This window comes from Stomoxys calcitrans, chromosome 3, assembly GCF_963082655.1.
Source record: "Stomoxys calcitrans chromosome 3, idStoCalc2.1, whole genome shotgun sequence".
Lineage (NCBI taxonomy): Eukaryota > Metazoa > Arthropoda > Insecta > Diptera > Muscidae > Stomoxys > Stomoxys calcitrans.
In genome coordinates, this window is record NC_081554.1 from 188,712,125 (window position 1) to 188,736,313 (window position 24,189).

Here is a 24,189-nt window from a genome sequence, read left to right on the forward strand (position 1 = left end):
TTTTTATAAATTGCAGATTAAATTTTTTTTTAATTTTTTTTTTAAATCGTACATATTTAAGTATTCAAAGAAATCGTACATTAAAACTGCCTTAAAAAAATCTTAGATTATTAAATTTTTTAAAAATTATAGATTTTTAATTTAATTTTTTTTTTTAATTTTTTCTTAAATCATATATTTTTAAACTTTTTGAAAAAATTTTAAATTTTTTAATTTTTTGAAAAAATTGTAGATTTTTGAATTTCTTGAAAAATTTCTTGAAACATTTTTGAAAAAGTCGTAGATTTTTATTTTTGTTTTAATGGCAAACATTTAAAATTTTTTTTAAAAATCGTTGATTTGTATTTTTTTCGCAAATTTTTTTTAAAGACCGCAGATTTTTTACTTTCTTTAATAATCCAAAATTTTTTAATTTTTTTTTTTTTTTGAAATTTAGATTCTTATTTTTTTTTTAAATCGTTGTTTTAATTTTTTTTTAATTGAAGATTTTTAACTTTAGTCTCAGATTTATACATTCTAAAGAAAAAAATTAAATATTTAAGATATTGAACTTTTTTTTATAAATCGTAATTTTTAAATTTTTTTTTAAATTTTAGATTTTTAAATTTTTTAAAAATCATAGATTCTTAAATATTTGAAAAATTAAAGATTTTAAAAATTTTTAGAAAAAATCGCATATTTTCGATTTTTTTAAATAATAGATTTTTATATATGAGAAAAAATCCTAGATTTTAAAATTATTTAAAAATCGTATAATTTTTTTTATATCTTACTTTGTAAATTGTAAATTTTTTTACTTTAAACTTAGTTTATTAAATTTTTTAAAAATTAAAGACTTAAAAATTTTAGATTTTTAAAGTTTTCAAAAAATCATAGATTTTATTTTTTTTTTTAGAAAATCAGAATTTTTAAATTTTATATTTTTTTTTATTTTTTTTTAGAAAAAAATAGATTAAAAAAAAATTAGATTTTTTAAAAGTCGTAGATTTTTTTAATTTTTTCAAAAATTTTTCAAATTTTAAAATTTTTTAAAAATCACAGATTTTTTCAATATGTTAAAAATCGTCGATTTTTTTTAATTTTTTAAAAAATCATAGATTTTTTATTTTTTTTTAAATCATAGATTTTTTCAATTTTTTAAAAAATCTTAGATTTTTTTAATTTTTTTAAAAATCGTAGATTTTTACTTTTTTTTAAATTATAGATTTTTTTAATTTTTTAAAAAACATAGATTTTTTTATTTTTTTTTTTTTAATTATTAAAAATTTTTTAAAAATTATAGATTTGTTAATTTTTTATAAATCGCAGATTTTTGTTTTTTTTTAACCATAATTTTTTATAAATCGTAATTTTTTTAATATTTTTAAATTTAAAATTTTTGTAGATTTTAAACTATTTTCTTGAACCGTAAAAGTTTACCATTTTTTAAAATTCTTATATTTATTTTTTTTATTTTTAATTATAAATTTAATTTTTTTGTATATGCCTTATCGTCTTTCTATTCCTCCTTTCTTCGCTACGCCCTGGCAAGCAAACATTGTTCATCGTGCCATCCTCAAACAAAGTTTTAATACCCTTCTTACATTTACGACAGTCCGTGACCTCACAGTCCGGGTTGTTATAGCCCTGGCGGCAATTTAACTGTGCGTAGTGACGACGTCCTCGCTTTTATACCATACCAACTGACACATTCTGTGATCGCCTAGATCTTCGCTTGCAGTACCTTATTATGGTCAGACAGTCATACAAAAATCTCAGTCCCTGTATCCTAAAAGTAGACCCCCCTTTTTGTCTCTTTAGCTTTGATCCATGCGTGTAGCACGAACTTTCAGATGGCAATATCGGAGTTCCGACCATCCAAGACTGTAAAAGTGTCTCGCACTCGAGCTCAAGTGTCATCTGAAGTATTCCATACAAAATCTCTTCCATTCCGTTCAGGCTTCCTATCGTCGGCTCGATAATACCGCGATTGTATGACCAGCTCATACCCTATATCCGTTCTCCCATTGCCTTGAGTCTCAAAGCTGCCTTATACTATCTAAAATTATATCTGGAGTCTTGGTAAGTTTGGTCCTCATGATCTCACCTCAACATTCTGAACAAGTTGTATTGCCCTTACGTTGAATTTTAGTTAGTATTTTTTAAAATTAAGATTAAAATAAAATAATTTTGCCTTCACCCTCCTAATGTAGGGCATCAAGATGTTATAACACATCTGAACAAACAAATTAGTGGGGACTGAGACTATCGCATATTCTCCTTGTTTTATAATCCCACTTCAATTACTGCGAAGATTTGCAAGCCAGATCTTATCTCAGATATTATTCATCATCTATCATGTCTTCGAAATCACCACCAGGCGGGTCATTGTTAATCATCATTAAAGGAACAAAGACTTAAGAGACTTAGAAAAAAGGGGGAGTAAGTGGGGCAATAAAAACAGAAAAATCAAAAATTGAATTCTAATGATAACAAAAAATTATTTTTTTTTAACCGTTTGGCGGCTGACACAATAGCTTTTGTTCTTAATCTTACAAAAAAAACACACACACACACACCCACACACATAAACATTGTTGTTTTTATTATTCACCGATATGCAGCTGTAGGACAAGAACTAAAGCCACACACTAGCAACCCTGACTGGGATTGTTTATGTATGTGTGAATTGCTGTTCTTTACACATTTTCACATTAATAGCCGTGAAAAAGTGTAGATGACCCATAATTTACGCATCCACTCGAAACCCGTGTGCATTTGCTACAAGTCTCTGACTAATCTCACATGTCAATCATTGATTTATTATGAAATATTTTTTTTTTTCGTTTTTGTTTCAGATCATCAACAGATGTGTGCGATTTATTTTTTTTTATTATTTTTTTCTAATTATGAGTCAATTAAACTTAGGTTGTATAATTTCCTTGATTTCTATTTTCATTTGTAGACTACATGTGGGAAAAATATTTCAATATGGCAAAATTCAATTGACTATGCCATAGTTCACCAAAGAAATGACAACTCATGTATCATGCAAAACAAAAGTTTTATGGGCTTAAGCGAACATAAATTTAAGGAGGCTTGCCCCGTGGACTAGTGACTAGTTTGATGATATCTTATCACAAGTAAACAACAAATTTATGTTTATTGGCTTTCTTTAGGCAATTAGTGCACTTTGTAGCTCTTTTTAGTAAGGGAAAATCCAATTTCACCTGAAATCAGCTGAGAACTGTTAAAAGATTGTGTGTGGAAAGATAGGAGATTGAAAATATAGAAAAATTATGTCAGAACCTGAATGCGGCAACGAATTCGCGCCATTGTAGCCTATGACGCTGTACGCGTTCGAATCCTGGCGAGAACATCGGACAAAGCGGTGTTTATCCCCTCTTAATGTTGGCGACATTTGCGAGGTAGGGTTGCCCAAAAAGTAAATGCGGATTTTTTAAAAGAAAGTAAATGCATTTTTAATAAAACTTAGAATGAATTTTAACAAATAAACTTTTTTTACACTTTTTTTCTAAAGCAAGCTAAAAGTAACAGCTGATAACTGACAGAAGAAAGAATGCAATTACAGAGTCACAAGCTGTGAAAAAATTTGTCAACGCCGACTATATGAAAACTCCGCAATAACTTTTTGGGCAACCCAATACAATACCATGCATGGTTATTTAAAAACTTTTCCCCAAATAGGTGTCTCACTGCGGGCTGCCATTCGGACTCGCTTATCAAAAAGGTCTCTTATCACAGAGTTTAAACTTGAATCGGAAAGCACTCATTGATGTGTGAGAATTTGCCCCTTCTCGATTTCTGGTGGTAATGTTCTCATTAGGGGGGAAGGGATGGTACCTCAGAAATTCCGACACAAATATGGATATCAAATTCGTCCTGCACTTCCTAATCCCTTAAATTTTATCCCCATATTGCCATGGCCGGTAAATAAAAACCGTTTGTAGGGTGTTTTGAGGCTGGGGTGGCCACCGGCACTTTGCACTGAAAATAGATATCAGATTCGTTCTTTATTCCCAACGGAAATAAAGTTCAGTTTAGAGAGTGCTTTAGGGCGTACCCCAAAACGCTTCCCTCCAAAATTAGATATCAAATTCGTTTTCTACTCTCAAATACCTATCATTTGAGTCCCATATTGTCGTAATGGGTCAAATAACCCGTTTGACGAATCTTTAGGAGGAAAAGCGCCAGCTAGACTTAAACGCAAATTGTAATGCCATATTCGTAATCTGCTTCCTAATACCTTTAATTTGAGCCCCATATAGTCATTGTCAGCCAATATGCCCATTTGAGGATATTTGGGGGTTGGGTGACCTCCCATTACTTGGACCTAATAATCTGCTCCCCAATTCCTTTCATTTGAGCCCCATATTGTCATTGTCAGTTAATATACCCATTTCAGGATATTTGGGGGTTGGGTGACCTCCCATTACTTGGACCTAATGTTTTATGCCATATTTGTAATCTACTGCCTAACACTTTTCATTTGAGTCCCATATTGACATGTTTAGAGGAGTTTTGGGGTTGGGGGGGGGGGGTCCGCTGGATACTTGGACCCAAATTTTAATACCATATTAGTTTTCTGGTCTCCCTTACCCTTCATTTGATACCCTTATTGTGTCCATCGGACCACTTACGGATATGGTTGGCATTTTTGGGGTAAGGGGGAGGGTCCGCTTCCACCCGATATCAAAAAATTGTATAGCCTATGTTTCCTTCCAGACAAACGTACAAAATCTATGAAAATTTTAAGAAAATCGGTTAACCCAAGTATCATATAGTCAATATAGTGGCGTGAGCTCCTATCCATCGATCTGATTTTGTATGCCAGATTCGAAATCTACTCCCAAAGACCTTTTATTTGAGCCCCATATTGAAATAAACGTCCAATATGTCTGTTTTGGGGTAGTTTTGGGTTGGGGCGGCCCTATGGGTATTTAAACTCAAATTCTAATACCATATTTGTATTCTACTCTCCAATAGCATTCATTTGATACCTATATTGCCCACTTTTGATTTTGGGTTATGTTTTTGGCATAAGGGGGAGGGTCCTTCCCCCTTCCGATACCAAAAAATTATATATGTTTCCTTTCAGACCAACCTACACAATATGCGAAAAAAATCGGTTCTGCCGTTTTACAGTCTATAGGGAATAAAAAACTGAGTCCCATAAATCCGTGATTGGCTAATATGCCCATTTTGGGCGTTTTGTGGGTGTAGGGGGACCCCCTATGCTTCGACATGAATTTACATGCCAGATTCGTCATCCGATCTCTCATACTTTTCATTTGACACCCATAATGTCCATATCGGTTTACTTTTGACTTTGGGTGGTGTTTTTGGGGTAACGATGGAGGCCCCTTCCGTTATCAATACATTATAAAGTCTATTCCTACTTTCTGACCATATTCATAATATACTCCCGAATACCTTTCGTGTTTTACTCCCAAAGACCTATCATTTGAGCCCCATATTGTTATGGTCGTAAATTTGTCCCCTTTGGGGGATGTTTTTGGTGAGAGCCGGCCCACCAAACATCTGGTCCCATATTTGGATATCAGATTCGAATTCCACTCTCAAATAACTTTTATTTAAGCCCCATATTCCCATGGTCAGTAAATAAGTCCTGTTTGGGGGGTGTTTTGGAGAAGGGGTGGATCCCCAAAAATGTGGTCCCACATTTGGACATCAGATACGTATTCTACTCCCAAATACCTTTCATTTGAGTCCCATATTGCCATGGTCGGTAAATATGTCCGATTTAGGGGTGTTTTGGGGCTTGGGGTGGTCCCCCTAGCACTTGGTCCGACAATTGGATATCAGATACGTTTTCTTAGCCTAAATACCTTTCATTTGAGTCCCATATTGTCGTGATTGGTGTAAATATATGTTTGGTAGGTTTTCGGGGTGGGGCAGCCCCCCTAGGTACCCCATCCGAAATTTGTATACCAAATTTTTATTTTTAGGGTACTTTATGAGAGCACATAAAATTTCGCGGAAATCGCAACACCTATCTCTGAGATCTGGCGTTTCTGAAAATTAAGGTAAGGGGGAGAGTCCGCCCCCCTCCTTCAGATTACAAAAAATGTAGTGGCCTATTTTCACCACGGGGTCAATATGTACCATCTGTGAACATTTCAAGAAAATCGATTCAGGCGTTTCTGAGTCTATAAGGAACACACAAACCCACAAGTAAACACAAATTGATTTTTATATACAAGATTTTATTAATTCTTTTTCAAAAATTTTGTAAAAAATTTTTCAAAAAAATTAAAAAATTTTTTTTTTTAAATTTGCCAAATTTTTTTTTATTTTTAGTATGAATTTCTTTATTTTTAGATAATTTGTGGGAAGGCATCAAAGATTTTTTTGCCATTATACAAAAAAACAATCGCCTGACTTTTCTTATCAGCGTGAGTGATTTGATTTTTTTTTTAATAGTTTCAATTAACTTAATGGCAACACACCGAATGCAAAACACATAATGTTGTCATAAAGTGCGTCAATTGATAGGCCTCCAAACACTGGAAGCTTCTTCTAAGCTATGCTACTGAAACAAAACAAATCTACGTCATTTTTGTGTTTAACCATTGAAGGGAGATCAAAAGTTCAATTGAGCCATTACACTTCCTTAAAAAGGTTTTTTGTAATAATGCCATGTGATTTAAAAAATCACGAGTGTTGAAAAGGCACTTAAATGGACAATTATAAACCAAAATAAATATAAACATTAGCTAATTTATATTTAAACGACTTGGCATGGCATTCTAACCTTTGCTGGAGGTAAGAAAATGTAAGTAAGCAAATAATTTTTCTTATCGCTTAAAGCCACATTTAATGTTGCAATGTGAGGGGATTTAGGGGGTCATACATTTGACACGTCATTCCATGAAAACGACAACAACAAAGAAATGATTAGAGGCATTCTTGTTAATTTGGCTTGGCAGCTAGCCGAAACAACACTAAACAGGTTATTTACCTCTTGAGGATGAAAAAAAAGCATGGTGACCACCGCTTCGGTTTACAATTGCGCCCTCTAGAGGCTCAAGAAGTCAAATCAGGAGATCGGTTTATATGGCACGACTATTGAAAGTCGTTACAAACCGTGGCTAAATAGACAAAGATAGATTTGGAATCTAAAAGTCGACTTTCTACTAATCGATTTATCGACTTTTTCTGTAAAAAGTCAAAGTCGACGAGTTAATGTTTAAAAAAGTCGAATAATCGACTTTGAAGTCGAAAAATTCGAAAAAAAGTCGTTAAAAGTCCGAAAATGTCGAAAAAAGTCGAACAAACTCGAAAATTCGAATTTCAAAATAAGTCGAAAACTTAAAAAATTCGACAAGTCGAAAAATTTCCAAATGTCTATAAAAGTTGAAAAGTCGAAAAATGTCGAAAAAATTCGAAATGGGGAAAAAAGTCGAAAGATCGTAAAAAGACAAAAGGTCGAAAAAATGTCGACTAGTCGAAAAATTAAAAATGTTGAAAAAAAAATCGAAAAAATGTCAAAAAAAAAGTCTAAATTTCGAATAATTTCACTAGTCGAAAAAAACAGAAATAAGTCAGAAAAAAATCCAAAAATGCCGTAAAAGCCGAAAAAAGACAAAAGATCGAAAAAATTGACTGGACGAAAATTAGAAAAGTGGAAAAAATTTTAAGATCGAAAAATCTTGAAAAAGTCGACTAGTCAAAAAGTTGAAAAAATTTTAAAAAGTCGAAATTTTTGATAAGTTGATTAGTCGAAAAAGTCAGAAATAAGTAAGAAAAAGTCGAAAAAAGACAAATAATCGAAAAGTCGGTTAGTCGAAAATTGTCGTAAAAAGTCGAAAGGTGGAAAAAAGATGGAAAGTCGGAAAAAACTTCAAAAAAGTCGACTAGTCGAAAAAATCAAATTCAAAAAAAGGCGAAATTTCTGATAAATTGACTAGTCAGAAAAACTTCGAAATGTCGCAATCAATTCAAAATTAGTCGAAAGAAGTTGAAAACCAACAAAAAAAAAAGTCGAAAAAAATCGGAAAATGTCGAACAAAGCCGAAAACTCGAATAACTCGTCACAAAAAGGGCGAAATAGTTAAAAAATAAAAATTCAAAAATCGAAAAACATATTAAATCAAAAAAAAAAGCAAAAAAAAGCTAAAAAAAAACGAAAAAAGGTAATAAGTCGAAAAAAATCAGTAAGTCAGAAGTAAAATCAAAAATGGTCGAAAAAATCTAAAAAAAAGTCGAAAATGGAAAAAATTTAATGAAAGTTGCAAAACGTCGTAAAGTCGTTAGAAATCCAAAAAAAGTCAAAAACTCACAATTGTGGATAAGTTGACTAGTCGAAAAATTCAGAAAAAAGCGACTAGTTGAAAAGAAGTAAAAAATTTTCGAAAAAATAGACTAGTCCAAAAGTTAAAAAAAAGACGCACGGTCAAAAAATAAAAAAAGAAAATAGGAAAAAATAAAAGAAAATCGAAAAAATCAAAAAAAAAACGAAGTAAAAAAAAATGAAAACTCGAAAAAAGACGAAAAAAGTCGTGAAAAGTCGTGAAAAGTCGAAGATATTCCAAAAAAGTGTAAAAAAGTCGAAAAAGGTCAAAAAGTCATAAATTCGAAAAAATGTCAAAAATTCTAAGAACAAGTAGAAAATTGAAATCGCAAGGTCGAAAAGTCAAAATTAAAAAAAGGCGAAAAAACGAAAAAGTTGACTAGACGAAATATCGAAAAATCCAAAATAGACGAAAAAGGTCGAAAGGTAAAATCAAAAATGGTCGAAAAAATCTAAAAAAAAGTCGAAAATGGAAAAAATTGAATGAAAGTTGCAAAACGTCGTAAAGTTGTAAGAAATCCAAAAAAAGTCAAAAACTCACAATTGTTTATAAGTTGACTAGTCGAAAAATTCAGAAAAAATCGACTAGTTGAAAAGAGGTCAAAAATTTTCGAAAAAATAGACTAGTCCAAAGGAAAAAAAAACACACGGTCAAAAAATAAAAAAGAAAATAGTAAAAAATAAAAAAAAAGAAAATCGAAAAAAATCGAAAAAAACGAAGTCAAAAAAAAACTCGAAAAAAGACGAAAAAGTCGTGAAAAGTCGAAGATATTCGAAAAAAGTGTAAAAAAGTCGAAAAAGGTCATAAAGTCACAAATTCGAAAAAATGTCAAAAATTCTAAGAAGAAGTAGAAAATTGAAATCGCATGGTCGAAAAGTCAAAATTAGAAAAAGGCAAAAAAACGAAAAAGTCGACTAGACGAAATATCGAAAAAACGAAAATAGGAAAAACGAGAATAGAAATCGAAAATTTCGAAAAAAAAGCAGCAGGTCAGAAAAAGTCGACAATTCAAAAAGTCAAAAGTAAGCAGGTTAAATTCAAAGATGGGCTAAGTAAGTTGTGTTAGGCCCTTTGACATCCCTCTTCAATTTGACCCAGATCAGTCCAGATTGGGATATAGCTGCCATATAGACCGATCTCTCGATTTAAGGTCTAGGGCCCATAAAAGACGCATTTATTGTCCGGTGTCGCCGAAATTTGGGACAGTGAGTTGTGTTAGGACCTTTGGCATCCCTCTTCAGTTTGGCCCAGATCGGTCCAAATTTGGATATAGCTGCCATATAGACCGATTTCTCGATTAAAGGTTTTGGGCCCATAAAATGCGCATTTATTGTCGGATGTCGCCGAAATTTGGGACAGTGCTGATAGCTGCCATATAGACCGATCTCTCGATTTAAGGCCTTGGGCCCATAAAAGACGTTCGGCCCGGCCGAACTTAATGCCTTTTTACTCGTTAGTTTTAATCCGGTTTCAAAAATGATTTATTTTTTATTATTGAGATTCCATTGCAAGATTATATATATATTTTTTTTTTTTTTTGATATATAATATTTTTTTTTAGTTATATAATATTTTTTTTTAATTTTTTTGTCTAAAATATTCAAGTTTTTAGTTCCTTTTCTTTGCTTTAATTCTTTTTTAAATTTTTATTTTTCTAATCAATTGTGTTTTGTTTTTTTTTTTTTTTAACTAAACTTAAACCAAAACTTCTTTAAAATATTTAATATATTAATTTCATAATCATAAAAGAAACCTCAAATCTTAAATCACACCTTTATTTAGTTTAGACCCCACAATTTTCAGAAATATCCGCTTAGGACTTATCCTAACCAGCTTTTAACCATTCAAAATGCACAAATCCAAGTCATTCAACTTTTAGTGGTCTTCTTATAACTGGAATCGGCTATCGCAAGTTGCTTTCGTTCACTTTCACTGGCTTTTGGCGCATTGGAAAGGGGGAAGAGATAACATAATGGAGTGTCTTGCCTTCACCTTCAGTATGCTTATAATGACTCAAAACCTGTTGAACTTGACACACTAAAGATTTGCATTGATATAATTTTTCTTTTAAATTAGTTTTGATTTTGTTTTGGTTTTATTGCGTTATTTAATAGAGGATTTTTGTTGGTTTTTAAGCGGCAGAATATGGTTTTAGGAAATATTTTTTGAGAATATTGGGATAAGTTTGAGTTTTGATTTCAATTTTATGTTTTTAATAATTTTTTTATTTATTTATTTTTGGGTTTTTTCACATTATTTTCCTAAGATTCACTCTTTTCCTATGCTATTTAAAGTTTCAATGAATTGTGGTTATGTTCACCATTGATTGATTATGGTTTAAACTGACTATTCTATGATGGCCATAGCCCATTATAAACCATAGCTTAGAAGAGGTATGCAAAAATGAAAACTAATAACACAAAGCTACAAAAAAAATAAAGAACAACAAAATAAAGAAATTACACAGTTAAATTTTTCAAAACGCATGCTTAACATGGCTAATGCCTAGCTTTTTAAGTAACCATAAGACTTAATTTTATTATTTCCGTTTTCCTTCAATTACAATATCGAGGATATTCAACAATCAAAGCGAATGCTTTTATCGTAACAGCTTCAGTGTTAAATTATCAACAAATTTGCATTTATTCATACCATTTAGATAACTATTATAAAAATCCCTTAATGGATTGTTCATGAGCAAGTTTGCGCTGGTACTTTTCTCTTTTAGTCACTGTTTCATCTGTTGACTCCGTTAAGTTGAAGTGTCGCCATGCTGCCTTCATTGTCAGCAACTGGCATTTTGATAAACCAGAATCTTCTATGGTTCACAATTGGCTCCATAACCTATATAGCTCGCATTTAAACTAATCTTCTGATTTATCTTCTTAGCCACCTGAATTTCAAAAAGTTTTTGTTGTCTAGTGTAATCTTGATAAAAAAAAAACCACAGCAGCCACCAAAACAGTAAGAACATGCGCTAATATTTGTTTGTAAGGTTATTTTGAGGTTTATCTACATCCGTCATTCCATCCAATTGAGGTTTATCTTCCTCTTAGTATTTTGGTATTTGTCAAAATCATTGCCATTTTTAATGAAGACTCATCATTCATTAACCCATACATACATACACTAACTATAGCACACAATATGGAAACCATAATAATAGATTGCAATGCAAAAAAAAATAGGCAAAATCTTAAAAAATAGTTTGGATATTATCAATAAAGTCAAAACTCATACATATTTCCGTTTGATTAGTTGATATGGCATTCTCTCTCAATAACAAAAACAACAACGTCATTATCATCTATCTAGTCTGACATAGCTGTAAACACACCACTTCTGTTTCATACTATGACATCTCATGTTAAGTGTGAGCGACAACTACTCTCAGCCCCCAGCAAACATACCCCTTTAACAACAACAAAAAATAACAACAACCTTAAGCAGCATGAAACACACCTTCTTTTTTTTTGGTTGAAACCCCAAAAGAGCTTTTAAGTTGTTATTATCATGTCAATACTTTATGATTTTAGTGATGACATGTTCAACAAAAACTTACAAGCACACACATACATATGCTCCTACTATATCTCTCTCAGATCGTTGACCACTCATATATTACAACAAATTTTGCAAAACAGTGTTGCCATACTAAAATTTAACAGCAAAAAAGCTGAAAGAGACGAGAGGACAAAAAAAATTGAAAACAAAATATTAAAATTAAATAAAATGAAATAAAATAAAATAAAATAAAATAAAATAAAATAAAATAAAATAAAATAAAATAAAATAAAATAAAATAAAATAAAATAAAATAAAATAAAATAAAATAAAATAAAATAAAATAAAATAAAATAAAATAAAATAAAATAAAATAAAATAAAATAAAATAAAATAAAATAAAATAAAATAAAATAAAATGAAATGAAATAAAATGAAATAAAATAAAATAAAATAAAATAAAATAAAATAAAATAAAATAAAATAAAATAAAATAAAATAAAATAAAATAAAATAAAATAAAATAAAATAAAATAAAATAAAATAAAACAAAATAAAATAAAATAAAATGAAATGAAATGAAATAAAATAAAATAAAATAACAAAAAATATATTTTAACATAAAACAAAAAAATATATATTAAAAAAATTAAATAAATAATAAATTAAACAAATAAAAAACACTAAAATCAAATAAAATTAAAAAAAAATAATATGAAATAAAAAATAAAGGAAATAATATATACAACAAAAAAAGTTCGGCCTGGTCTAATCTTATATAGCCATCATGGATCGCATTTGTCCTACAATTTTTATATAAAAACATAAGAAAAAATTAAAAATCGTCTTCAATCACAAAATAATTGATCCAATTAATTTTTCAATTGAAACTGCCTCAACCACGGAAATGATAATATTAATCACAATTTTTAAAAGAGTAATTGAAAATTTTTTTCAATAAAAAAAGTTGCATATTCAGACAGACAGATAAGACAGACAGATGAATGGACTTGCCTAAATCAACTTAAAATGTCACCGCATCAAGAGTGTATTTACTTTACTAGGATCTCAGTTCACTATTTCCATGAATTGCAAACAGAATGTCGATGTTTTTCTACTCCCATCCTATGGTGGAGAGTAAAAAATGGTGATTTGTCTTTGTATCTGAAAAGGTTGCTTCTTTAAAACTATGCGGCAACACTGTAAAACCAAAACAAACTAAAGAGAAGGAGAGAATATTTTACATCTGGGGAGATATTAACGAATAATACATTTCTGGTCTCTCCCTCTCCCTCTACCGCTATTTCTCTATCTCTCTTTCACTATTTCAAATGGTGTAATTCTAGGCAGTTGGTATTCATGTCAACATTATGGATAATTCTAGTAAACATCACCCTACAGTGGGTTAATACAAGACAGTGGAAAACCAAAAACAAAATATAACCAAAAATCGAAAAAGTTAAGACAAATCATAGAGTTTTTGTAAAATTGGAAAACTTTAAAATATGCACAGCCCAAATCAAACGGTAAAAACATACAATTTTAAATTTCTTGTGGCATGAAGCTAACCTGTCTTAACCCATTAACACCAAATGGATAGAAAAAAATTTAAGAATAGAGAAGTATTAGAAAAATTCTAACTCGAGTTGGGAAAGAGGAGTCCTAATATAATATGGAGCGGCGTAAAGTGGACAAATTATGCTCATTTAAATAAGAAGAATTGTTGATTTTAGAATGAAGATCAGCCAGAAGCATTGCAAGATCTACCAATGCACCAGGAGCAGAAGTCACAGGCTGGTGGTATCATTGGACCGTACTTCATCAAATATGATGCGAATCGTAACGTACATATTAAGAAAGTATTTATCAAAAGTATTTTCAAAAACGATAAAAAACCTGTTAAGTCTCAAAAGAATTCCGAACCAATTAAAACAACACCACATGCAAAATTTCAGCCAAATCGGACAAAAATTGAGGCTTGTAAGAGCTCAAGGAGTCAAATCAAGAGATCGGTTTATCTGGTAGCTATATTAGGTTATAGACCGATATGAAACGTACTTTCAACAGTTGTTGGAAGTCATAACGGAACACCGAATGCAAAATTTCAGATAAATCGGACAAAAATTGCGGCTTGTAAGAACTCAAGAATTCAAATCGGGAGATCGGTATAGACCAATTTGGGCCGTATTTTGCACAGTTGTTAGACGTCATCACAGAACACCACATGGAAAATTTCAGCTAAATCGGATAATAATTGCGCCTTCAAGAAGTTAAGACCCCAGATCGGTTTATATAGCAGCTATATCATGGTTATGGACCGATTTGAACTATTCTTAACACAGTTGTTGGAAGTCATAACAAAACACGTCGTGCAAAATTTCAGCCAAATCGGATAGGAATTGCGCACTCTAGACGCTCAAGAAGTCAAGACCGCAGATAGGTTTATATGACAGCTATATCAAAACGTTGACCAATATAACCCATTTAAAATCCCAACCGACCTACACTAATAAGAAGTATTTATGCAAAATTTCAATCGGCTAGCTTTACTTCTTCGAAAGTTAGCGTGCATTCGAAAGACAGACGGATGGATGGAAGGACGGACGGACATGGCTAGTTCGACTTGAAATGTGATTACGATCAAGAATATATGTACTTTAAGCTGTCTTAGACGAATATTTCGAGGAGTTACAAACAGAATGACGAAATTAGTATACCCCCATCCTATGGTGGAGGGTATAAAAAAGTTGAGAACTTGCCGTCGCGTCAACATACAAAATGCAAAAAGCAAATTTGCCCATTTGAATCGGACAGCACTCATTGATTTGTAAGAAGTTTGTCCCGGTTCCTTAGTGGAATGTTCATGGGCAACATTTGTTTGTTTGTTTTGTCAAATTGTGAACGGGTGTGGACGTTTCATTTACAAAACTTGTTGTTGCTTTGTAAACATTTGTGGTTGATCTGATAACATCTGTGTGTTGACAGACTTTTATGAACGGATGTGGTCATATTATCAACGACGTGCTTGATTTTTTCTATATATTCTTAAATAACGAATAGAAGAAATTTCCTCAAAATCTTACAAGACAATTGGGGGTCAGGCGCTAAAAGGTTAGGAATGCCACATATGCGAAACAACAACGCTTTTGTTGAAAAACACATACACCACCCCCACATTCATAAGCTGAGCTAAACACTACTTCGGCTAACTGGCTTCTTAAAAGACTTATGTATGCTATTGCGTTCTGCATTCGGGGAGATTTTTATTAAACACACACAAAAATAGAAATAAAAAACCAAAAAATATTCTCAAATTCAAAAAAGCTTAAATGACTTTTATTGATGTGATATGACATCATTCTATTATATCACTAGATGAGTAGGGTTATAAAAGTGTGTACCACGTTGCATGATGTCGAGAGATTTCTAGAGATCTTAAGATATTGGAATGCTTTATCGTTATGCTAAAATTCTCTGAGCTCATAAGCTTTGACTTAAAAAGAGGATGCAATTTGTTGTGAATCAAAGCTTTATTTACATACTACACTTGACGAGGGAGGGTTGAGAAAGTTGAGTAAAAAACTAAGATTGAAATTATAAAGGCTCTCAGTATTACAAACAGTAAACTTAGTTAACATATATGAAAATATCTTTATTGGATCACATATGACAGTATAATTGCTGCATAAAGCAGAGTACTCTGTTTTTTGTAGTGACAAACTTCAATAAAATATCTTAATTTACTCTAAAATATTTACGGAAAATTTTCTGCACAAACACAATTCTGCCATCATATTTCACTGGAATTAATTGTGCCTAATTGCTACTTTTAAGTCATTAGCCTTAAAAATAATTTTCATTTTTAACACATTTTTCATTTCAAATTTTTTAATATGGAGTTTGACAGTAGTTCACATGAAAAGCCGAAAAGAGTATAAATCCTTAACATCAATAGTACTATTATTAAGAATAATAGATATAAATCTCATTTATTCTCTCTCCCATGAAAAGCCGAATAGAGTAACAATCCTTAACATCAATAGGGCTGTTAGTTACAATAATAGGCATAAATCTCATTTACTCTCTCTCTCTCTCTCTTTATTTATCTGTAATTCAATCATTCAATCCTTAACATCAATAGTGCTGTTAGTTACAATAATAGTCATAAATCTCATTTACTCTCTCTCTCTCTCTGTATTTATCTGTAATTCACCTTCAATTGATGTCTAACACAATTTTCCCCACCAACCTCGTAAATCAGCTGAGCATGTTGTCTGACGTCTTTTCTCTCATGTTGATGATCTTTAAGCACACAGCCACACACACACACACACACACATCCACCAAGCCCCATCTCACCACTTGTGTTGTGTGATGAATGGCCACAATAAAAAAAGCTACCCCCATAAGGCAATTGCTAGAGACAGACAGACAGACACCAAATCGAGTAAGCAAACAGACAAAGATATTCAATGAATATTTATTTGGATGTATGGGATATATTTTGCCCCCTTGGTAGGCAAGTCGTACAATTTAAGTTTTCAGTTTAGTTTTAGTCGGCAAATTTAAGCAAACACAACACGTTTCTTGTTCGTTTCATAAGCCGCCTCATAGTGGCATTTCTTTTTAGCACCGGTACTACGGTTAGCGTTGGTTTGTGCGCGCTCACATACAACTAGCCTGTCATTGTAATCATGTGTGTAATGTCTTTAAATATTTAATTAATTTATTTGGAATTATTTAAGTTGTCGGTAAAGTCATACACTTCAGTTTAGTGGCGCTGTGAAATGCCATAATTCAGTAGAAGGGGAAGAAAAAAAGTGTTTATTCGTACATGGTGTAAACTGAAAGAGTTTGAGGAAGAAGAAGAAATTGAATTTTAAATGTTAAGAAAAAACGGAAAAAACAAAGAAAGAACTTAAATGCTAAAACTAAAAAAAAAAAACAAAGCGGAAAGTGAAAAATTTTATAAAATTTTGTTTAAATGGTTTAAAAAAATCCTAATGCTGATGGAAGCTCAATTTTTGTTTATTAAAAATCTTCCACTTCAATTAAATTTCCTATGGCGTGTTTATTTTATTATTTTTGTTTTTTCTTTTTTTCCAAACGTGCCAAAATGTTTGTGAACCGTTTTGACGTTGCTCATACAACAGGTTATTTGACCGGCACCCAATTGGGATAAGTCATTCATGAATGTCATCATATGCTTGTAGCCATACAATGGGTTTGTCTGGTCATTGAATGAAGAGTTAATACATCAACAAATGACTCAATATAAAGGGAATTCTTCAATGCCAGCCAATACATATAAAAAAAGTAAAAATTAAAACAAAATATATAAACCAGTAAAAGCGTGACCGAATTTTATATACCCTCCACCAAGGATCGCATTTGTCAAGTTGTTTGGCCGATATCTCTTTATAGGCAAACAAAAGAAAAGAATTGCTATGCTATTAAAGCTATACCAAGTTATGAACATATTGGGGCCATACTTGTTTTGGCTGTTGCAGACCAAAGTAGAAGTCATTGTGCGAAATTTCAGCCAAATCGGATAAGAATTGTGCCCTATGGTAGCTCAAGAAGTAAAATCAGGAGATCGGTTTAGATGGGAACTATATCAGGTTTAGGACCGATTCACACCATATTTGGCAAGTATGTTGGAGGTCAAAGAAGAATTCGTTGTACATAATTTCAGCCCAATCACTATAATAATTGTGCCCTCTAGCGGCTTAAAAATTAAAGATCGGAAGTCGGTTTATATGGGAGCTATATCAGGTTATAGACCGATTTGAACCATACTTGGCACAGTTGTTGGAAATCATAACAAAACAATTCATGCAAAATTTCAGAAAAATCGGATAATAATTACGCCCTCTAGTGGCTCAAGAATTCAAAATACGAGATCGGTTTATATGGGAGATATAGCAGTTTATAGACTGATTTTGGCCGTATTCGGCAAAGTTGTTTAAAGTCGTAACAGAACATTGCATACAAATTTTCAGCCAAGCCAGACAAAAATTGCGGCTTAGAAGGGTTCAAGAAGTCAAATCGGGATAATAATTGCGCCCTCTAGAGGCTAAATATTCCAGATCAGTTTATATGGCAGCTATATCAGGTTACGGAACGATTTGAACCATACATTGCACAGTTGTTGAAAGTCATAACGAAGCACATCATTCAAAATTTCAGCGATAGGATTTGGACCCTCTAAAGTTTACATGACTGCTATATCAGGTTATGTACAGATTTCACCCCTACTTGGTTCAGTTGTTGGAAATCATAACAAAACACCCCACGAAAAATTTCAGCCAAATCGTTCATTACCCGGCGTCTCTTGTTAGGCAAACAAAGAAAAGAAAGGATAAAAAAAGGTTGATATGCTATATCAAGTTATGGAATGAATGTTGGAGACCATAGTAAAAGTCAAATTTCAGCCAAATCGAATAAGAATTTCGACCTTAAGGGACTCAATAAGTAAAATAGGGAGATCGGTTTATAGGGGAGCTGTATCAGGCTATAAAACGATTCAGACCATATTTGACACGCATGTTTAAGGTCATGGTAGAAGCCGTTGTATAAAATTTCAACAAAATCAGATAATAATTGCGCCCTCTAGAGGCTAAATATTCCAAATCAGTTTATATGGCAGCTATATCAGGTTACGGAACGATTTGAACCATACATTGCACAGTTGTTGAAAGTCATAACGAAACACATCATCCAAAATTTTAGCGATAGGATTTGGGCCCTCTAAAGTTTACATGACTGCTATATCAGGTTATGTACAGATTTCACCCCTACTTGGTTCAGTTGTTGCAAATCATAACAAAACACCCCATGAAAAATTTCAGCCAAATCGTTGATCAAGAAATCGAGATTCAAGATCGGTTTATAAGGCAGCTTTATCAGGTTATGGACCGATTTAAAACATACTTGACACAGTTTTTGGAAGTCATGACGAAGCAAGTCATGCAAAATTTCAGCCACATCCAATAGGAAGTGCGCCCTCTATAGGTTCAAGAAGAGAAAACTCCAGATCGGTTTATATGACGGCTACATCAGGATATGGACTAATTTAGAGCATACTACACACAGTCCTTGGAAGTCATAACAAAACACTACATGCAAAATTTCAGCCAAATATAAGATAAGAATTGCGCCCTCTAGAGGCTCAAGAAGTCAATATCCCAAATCGGTATACATGGCAGCTATATCAAAACATGAACCGATTTAAACCACTCTTAGCACAGTTGTTGGAAGTCATAACAAAACACCTCATGCGAAATCGGATAAGAATTGCCCCCTCCAGAAGCTCTAGAAATCAAGACCCAAGATCAGTTTATATTACAGCTATATCAAAACATAAACCGATTTGGCCTATTTTCCATCATAACCGACCTACACTGATAAGGAGTATTTGTTCAAAATTTCAAGCGGCTAGCTTTACGTGTTCGATTTCTATCGTTATTTCGATAGACGGACGGACATGGCTGTATTGACTCAGAACGTCGGGACGATCTAGAATATATATTCTTTATGGGGTCTTAGACGAATGACTAGATTAGTATACCCCATCCTATGGTGGTGGGTATAAAAATCAATTTGTGTTTGTTTGTCGGTTTGTTTGTTTTTTGCGTATAGACTCAAGAACGCAGATCCGATTACCTTAAAATTTTTACTGATTGTGAAGTTGGTCTGAAAGGAAACATAGGCTATATAATTTTTTTGATATACATACCCTCCCCCTCACCCCAAAAGTACTACACAAAAATAAAAGTGTAGCGACCCGGGGCAGTATGGGACTCAAATGAAAGGTATTCAGGTATAGAGTACCAATATCATCTTAAAAATTGGGTCCAAGTAACTGGGGGGCCGCCCAAACCCCAAAACCGCCTAAAACAGGTTTATTGGACGATCATGACAATATGGGACTCAAATGAATGACATTCGGGAGTAGATTACGAATATGGCCAGGAAGAAGGAATAGGCTTTATAATCTGTTGATATCGAAAGGTGAGGGGAGGGTCCGCCCGTTACCCCAAAACCCCGCCCAAAATCAAAAGTGGACCGATCGAGACAATATGGGTATCAAATGAAAGGTATTGGAGAGTAGAATACGAAAATGGTACTAAAATAAAGTCTAAGTACCCATCGGGCCACCCCAACCCCAAAACACCCCCAAACAGACATATTGGACGTTCATGTCAATATGGGGCTTAAATGAAAGGTATTCCGGTGTAGATTACGACTCTGGCATACAAAATCAGTTCGAAGTATAGGGGGTCACCCCACTTCCCCCAAAAAATCCCCAAATGGGCATATAAGCCATCAGAACTAATGGGACTCGTCTTGTTTGTTTGTTCCGTATAGACTTAAAAACGCCATAGCCGATTTTCTCGAAATTTTCACAGATTGTGTATGTTGGTCTGGAAGGAAACATAGGCAATATAATTTTTTCGATATCGGAAGAGGGGCATTTGAGATTAGAAAACCAATTTGATATCCAATTTTGAGGCCAATGGCAATATGGGGTTCAAATATATGAGAATAGAGCACGTTGTTGATATATTTTCAGGGCTTAGGGTTTGGGGGGCCACCCCACTCCCCAAAACACCCCAAAACCGGGCATATTCACTGACCATATCAATGTGGGACTTAAATGAAAGTAATGGCGGGGTAGAGAAAGAATTGATACCCACTTTCGGGACCAATTTTCTGGGGGTCTTCCCCTTTCCCAAAATACCCCACAAACAGCAATTTTTTACTGACCATCGCAATATGGGGCTCAAATAAAGGTATTTGGGAGTAGAATACCAATTTGATATCCAAATGTAGGATCATGTATTTCAGGCATCACCCCTTCCCCAAAACACACCCCAAAGGGTACAAATTTTTCGACCATGCCAATATGTGGCTCAAATGAAAGGTATTTGAGATTAGAAAATGAATTTGATAACCAATTTTGGGTCCATGTGTTTGGGGGAGTCCTCATCCTGTAAACTACCCTCAAAACCAATGGCAATATGGGGTTGAAATAAATGGTATTTGAGAGAAGGGCACGATGCTGATATTTGTTCAGGGCCAAGTGTCTGGGGGACCACCTAAATCAGACATTATGAGAATATCGGGCTGAAATTAAGTATTTTAAGAATGGAGTACACCTTATATCCCAACTTAAATTCGAATGGGATTGAGATAAAGGCACTTATATTGTTAAACTGTTAGTCAAGCGATATACTATTTTCATAGCATGGTATTTCACTAAAAGCTCTTTAATTGTCGAAAAAAATATTCCAAGGAAATTTGTTTTCCATATAAAGTAAAAGAAGCCGCAAAGGAGCGGCTATCTAGTTTTTAAAAAAAATAAATTTTTGGGTAAATTTATATATATATAAATTTATAAAAATCAAATAAAAAATAAAATTTTGATAAAACAAATTACAAAAAATGAAAATTTTACAAAAACAAAATAAAACCTGACAACATATTTTAGAGAAATAAATTTTTTTACGAACTGTTCCAAAGAAATAAAATTTTGATACCTATTCTATGGAAATAAATTGTGTGCATTTTCTGCACACTTTTTTCTCTCAATGCTTCGGGTTGACTAACATTTCCGTCCATTAGTTAATTGTCCAATTATTCGTTGGTTTATTACAAATTAAAATAGTCTATAAGCTTAATAATTGTGCTTTTTCCTCGGTGGGAAACTCTTAAGCCCATAAAAAAGGTAATAAAAAAAAAACCTGATTATTAAGCATCCATACATCCAAAGGTTAATATTTAATGTAATGGTCATTTCCACATGTCCATATTTATTATTCAAAAGTGAAATATCCAGAGTCCAGTCCAATGTCCTAAAGAAATGTTTTCTGTATGACAATAAATATTTTAAAAAGACACTTTTTTGTGTGCTTGATTGAAAACAAATTGAACTTTGGTTCCTTTAAATTATATATCAACTTAATACCGTAGATATATTTTGAAGAAAAAAAGAACATTCAACGTTTATGCCCATAAAGACTGTCATTCGTAAAAGCAAATTTATGTTATTAAAAGAGATTTTCATTTTTCTTCAGCTCAGTTCTTCAGCTGACTTACCTGGCTAGGCAAAAGACTTGATGGCAGCCAATCATGCAAAAAATCTGTAAAAATGAAAAATATATAATTAATTAATATGCTATTATTATGATAACTAATATGGGTATTATTAAATTACTTAGCATGCTGGTGCTAAATTAAATAAGGAAAAAATTTAGGCCGCCCCCAAACTGGTAGGTATATGCCCCACAACTTTTAAGTACACAATGGGAAGGGAACTATTTTTTATACCCTCCACCATAGGATGGGGAGGGTATACTTATTTCGTCATTCTGTTTGTAACTACTCGAAATATTCGTCTGAGACCCCATAAAGTAAATAGTACCCTATTTTCACCACGGGAAGGGAACTATTTTTTATACCCTCCACCATAGGATGGGGAGGGTATACTTATTTCGTCATTCTGTTTGTAACTACTCGAAATATTCGTCTGAGACACCATAAAGCAAATAGTACCCTATTTTCACCACGGGATCATTATGCACCAGCACAGAAACAAACAAGCAGCGCAGCGCCATCTTTGACGTTATTACACATTTTATTTGAGCCCTACATTGCAGCGGTCGATATAAAAGTACTGTTTTGGTACAGTTTTAACAGGGAGACATTTCGCTCCTAATGTGGATATCGAATTGGTGTCATTGAAGTGCAAAGTATGCAAATCCACCAATGATGCTATACTCTCAAATATTTTGGGGCTGTGGCACTCTGCCACTTTTTCCTAAAAATAGGTTACAAAATCGTTCTTTACTCTCAAAAACCTTTCATTTGAGCCCCATTTTGATGTGTTCTGGAAATAAATTCAGTTTAGGGGTGCAAACACTTGGCACCATTTCAGTCCCATATTGTCAAGATGGGTCAAATAACCTATTTGAGGTGTTTTAAGTAGGTTAAGCGCCACCTAGGTACTTAAACATAAATTTTAATGTCATTAAGATTTAGAATCTACTCGCAAATTGTTTTCATTTGAGTCCCATATAGCCATGGTAGTCTAATATGCTCACTTGGGGGGTTTTTGAGGTTGGGGACCCCTCCCATTACATGGACTTAATTTTTTCGCCACATTCGTAATCTACTCCTGAATACCTTTCATTTGAACCCCATATTGACATGAACGTCCAATAAACCTGTTTTAGGCGGTTTTAGGGTTTGGGCGTCCCCCCAGTCACTTGTTCCCAATTTTTGATTTGAAATTCATTCTCTACTCCTCAATGCCTTTCATTTGAGTCCCATATTGTCCCGACCGGTACACTTTAATTTTTGGGGCAAGGGGAGGGTCCGCCCCCTTTCGATATCAAAAAATTGTATAACCTATGTTTCCTTCCAGACCAACCTACACAATCTGTGGAAATTGCAAGTTAATCGGTTCCGCCGTTTTTGAGTCTATACGGAACAAACAAACAAACAAACCACCATAGGATTGGGGTATACTAATCTAGTCATTCCGTTTGTTACACCTCGAAATATTCGTCTAAGACCCCATAAAGAATATATATTCTTGATCGTCATGATATTTTAAGTCGATCTAGTCATGTCTGTCTGTCGAAAGCACGCTAACTTTCGACAAAGTAAAGCAAGGCGCTTGAAATTTTGCACAAATACTTCTTATTAGTGTAGGTCGGTTGGTATTGTAAATGGGCCATATCGGTCAATGTTTTAATATAGCTGCCATATAAACCAATCTTGGGTCTTGACTTCTTGAGCCTCTAGAGTGCGCAGTTCTTATCCGATTGGAATGAAATTTTGCACGACGTGTTTTGTTATGATATCCAACAACTGTGCCAAGTATGGTTTAAATCGGTCCATAATCTGATATAGCTGCCACATAAACCGATCTTGGGTCTTGACTTCTTGAGCCTCAGGAGTGCGCAATTCTTCTCCGATTGGAATGAAATTTTGTACGACGTGTTTTGTTATGATATCCAACAACTGTGCCAAGTATGGTTCAAATCGGTCTATAACCTGATATATCTACTATATAAACCGATCTTGGGTCTTGACTTCTTGAGCCTCTAGAGTGCGCAATTCGTATCCGATTGGAATAAAATTTTGCACGACGTGTTTTGTTATGATATCCAACAACTGTGCCAAGTATGGATCAAATCGGTCTATAACCTGATAAAGCTGTCATATAAACCGATCTTGGGTCTTGACTTCTTGAGCCTCTAGAGGGAGCAATTCTTATCCGATTTGAATGAATTTTTGCACGAAATATTTTGCTATGATATCCAACAACTGTGCCAAGTATGGTTCAAATCGGTTCATAATC

General features: G+C 33.1%; 1 long non-coding RNA gene across 1 annotated transcript in view; it reads right to left on the reverse strand.

The window, feature by feature from the left end:
• LOC131995911 (uncharacterized) overlaps nt 1–24,189 on the reverse strand; it is a 99,580-nt gene that overhangs the window by 38,968 nt on the left and 36,423 nt on the right. The window contains exon 2 of the long non-coding RNA XR_009397685.1: nt 21,921–21,964. This is a non-coding gene — a long non-coding RNA (uncharacterized LOC131995911). The remainder of the gene's footprint in view (nt 1–21,920; nt 21,965–24,189) is intronic.